This window comes from Triticum dicoccoides, chromosome 7A (genome assembly GCF_002162155.2).
Source record: "Triticum dicoccoides isolate Atlit2015 ecotype Zavitan chromosome 7A, WEW_v2.0, whole genome shotgun sequence".
Taxonomy (NCBI): domain Eukaryota; kingdom Viridiplantae; phylum Streptophyta; class Magnoliopsida; order Poales; family Poaceae; genus Triticum; species Triticum dicoccoides.
This window is the reverse complement of record NC_041392.1, coordinates 298,199,173-298,202,708: the sequence shown is the minus strand read 5'-3', so window position 1 is coordinate 298,202,708 and position 3,536 is coordinate 298,199,173.

Genomic DNA, 3,536 nt, shown 5'->3' with positions numbered 1-3,536 from the left:
CGAGTGGACTCCCTCAGTTTACCATGGACCGAGTGAACAAGCCCTCCTCTCTGAAGCTGATTCCGGAGGAGAAAGCTGACGTGAAGATGTTGATGGAGCGCGTGGTGCAGTTGGTTCGGGAGGGAGTGACGGGCATGGATCTCCTGGAGGTCTTCCTTAGGCATCGCATCCAGCCCCTTCAGTTCCGGAGCCACTGCATGTGGTTGTACTGTGGGACTGAAGACGAGACTAGAGTCCATCCAGAAGCAGTCGACGACGTCACTCTGGAAAGATGGATGGTAGCCGTTACCGGAAACAAGGATAACCCACGCGGAGCCAGAAGGATTCCTCCACTCGACCACAACAGCGATCCAAACAAGGTACGTTTGCTCTGCTCTCCACTGTGTCCTTGTTCACATTCATTTCTGTTTATCCTGCCGACTGGTCGACTGATCCTTGTCTTGATATCTGCTAGGCTCTCACCGAGCTATACTCGATGCCCAATGGGGCACAAGCTCCGACTGAGGAGGGTGAGGCGAGTGGGGGCGAGAGCCAGGAAGAGGAGGAATGGGACTCGGACGTTGCAGAGGATGATGACAACGATGATGATGATGACGGTGATGAAGATGACGTTGAGGACGAGGAAGAAGAGGAGGAGGAGGTCGTACCACCGCGCTCAGAAAGGCGGTCGAAGCTCGTCCACGACCCTTCGACTGAACGTGGCAAGGGGGTTGCGACCGTTGTTCAGTCGACCAAGCGCCCTCGGACCACCTCTCCAGTGCCGACTGAAAAGGCGCCGAAGCAGCCCAGGGCGGCCTCGTCGAAGCCGATCAAGCTCCTGCCGAAGATGAAGGTGTCCATCCCCACCATATCAGGGTAATCATGCTGCTTAAGTCTTCTTATTTTGTGTGAACTTTGTCTCTGGTCGACGCTGAAGTTAGTCGACTGATCCTTTGGAGTTGCAGTGCTGCTACTTCTGAAACCTCAGCCCGGGCTGATGACCATGAGATGGAGGACGCAGCAACTTCGAAACCAGGTACTGTATTCTTAACGCCGTTCTTAGTCGACTGACTCGCGATCTCTGATCCTGATTCTTCTCCGTAGCTCCACCCACTGCTGTTATCAATCTTCCTGATGATGATGAGGATGAAGAACCACTGAAGCGCAGGAGGAGTAGGAAAGCGTCCGCCAGTAAGGTGCCCCAGGACGTGACGACGCCTGAGATTCTGATTGCGGAGGAAGAGAACACCACTCGACACACGGTGTCCTTCGCAGATCCATTGACAAGTGCTCAGCAGCCCTCCCTCTTCACGACACACCACGTCCCAGAGGACCAAGCAGGCGCGGCGAAGGAAGCGATACGCCAGGCGGGAATCATGATGGAGCAGTTAAAGACCATCCGGGATGCGAGCCAGGCAGCTTATGACGCCAGTTCTGCCCTTCAAAGCAATGTTCAGGTCAGTCGACCACTGTTTGTTCTGTTGGATATGCAACCAAAAACTTTTCCTTTCCGGAATTTATAGTAGTCACCCACTGGGTGTGTCGATTAAACTCCGTGTTAGCGGGGGCACGCTGAGTGCACCCGCTGGGTGTAGTCCCCAGGGCTAAGGTCGACTGCTGGCAGTCGGCCTTAGGCTTTATGATGTCAATCTTTCTGTCAGTCGACTATGTCGACTGGATTTCACAAACCGGTGGGGGCACGCTGAGTGCACCCACTGGGTGTAGTCCCCGAGACTGTGGTCGACTGCTTGCAGTTGATCACAGTCTTAAAGAATACATCTCTCTCTTTTTTTTTGAGGTCGACTGGTCGACTTTGTCTTCAACAAGATTAGTGGGGGCACGCTGAGTGCACCCACTGGGTGTAGTCCCCGAGACTACGGTCGAATGCTTGTATTCGGACGTAGTCTTAGAAACGTGTGTTTTTTCCTTTTTCACTCGGAAGTGAATTATATTTGACATTTAGTCGATTGGTTCTTCGCAGAACTCCTGTGATCTTGTGGCTCGCTACTCTGAGCTGGAAAACAAGCACACTCAACTCGAGCTGAGCTTGAAGCTGGTTCAGGAGAAGCTGACGAAGGCAAAGGAGGAGACCGAAGGTATGTTTGGTGAGGCCCTGACGACTGCTTTTCCCCTTGCTTGTTTCAAAATCTGACCTTGCTGTAACTTGCAGGTAAGGTAAGGGAGGCCCAACAGAAGAAAGACCTCGAACTAGCTGAGAAGATCAAGCTTGCTGACGAGAAGTTAGCTTCAGTCACCAAGCTTGAACAAGACAATACTAATCTGAAAGCTGCTCTTGGGATCGCCAACAAGGAGGTCAGTCGACTAAAAACTGATAAAGCTGCCCTGACCGACCAAGTCAACAAATTGACTGGGAAGAAAACTGATCTGGAGGCCTTCCTGAGTGGTCTTGCCAAGAAGCTGTTTCTTATGCTTGAAGGTAAACCTCTATGCTCGGCAAACATTTCCAATCGTGGTTTTTCCATTCGACCATCCCCTTGACTCAGTGATCATCCTTGCAGAATTTTGCCAAAACTTTGAAGAAGAAACTAGTCGACTGGAGCCAAACCTCGACCCCGTCAATTCTCCGGTGAACGACGAAGTTGCCATGGATGTTTTCCGACTGGAGTCTCGTGTTGCAGCTGTCGTGGACTATCTCGCAAGGCTGAAGGCCGCCACATCTCGCATCGACTCGACACTCTGGCCTGAGGAGACACTTCAGAATGACCTTGAGTCGCTGATGGCCCGCTTGAACACGATCCCTGGTCGAGTGCAGGAATGGAAGAAGTCCTCGGCTCGGTGTGGTGCAGATGTTGCTCTGTGTCTGGCCCGAGTCCACTGTAAAGATGCGCGAGAAGAGAAGCTGGCGGCCCTTCGGGTGGCCAACACCAAGAAACACGACTTCAGGTCCTTTATGGAAACTTTCCTTGCAGCTGCCACTCGGATCGCCGACGGAATTGACCTTGATGAATTCGTTGCACCTTCCAGCCCTCCACATGAGGGGTAAAAAACTTCTTCTGGCTCGATGCTTTAAATTTGCCTCGGTATGCCGAGTGGAATTGTAACCGATAAACCTTAACAGGCTTAACGCCTGAGCACTTTCGGTTCCTTTAGATATCGATTCAAACTTGAATTTGGTGCTTGAATACGATTGCCTTTGGCTCGAAATGTCTTTTGCAGGTTCAAAGCAAGGCGCCTTTACTGCAATCGACTTATTCTTTAGTCCACTTAGGCGAGCACTGGGCTGCAGCTAAGCCCCCGAGTGAGAGGTTTACTCTTCACTCGGTAGGATTTTGATAACTTAGGCTAGCACTGGGCTGCAGCTAAGCCTCCGAGCGAGAGGTTTGCTCTTCACTCGGTAGGATTTTTATAACTTAGGCGAGTGCTTGGACTGCAGCTAAGCCTCCGAGTGAGAGGGTCGCTCTTCACTCGGTAGGATTTTTGTAACTTAGGCGAGCACAGGGCTGCAGCTAAGCCCCCGAGTGAGAGGTTTGCTCTTCACTCGGTAGGATTTTTATAACTTAGGCGAGTGCTTGGACTGCAGCTAAGCCTCCGAGTGA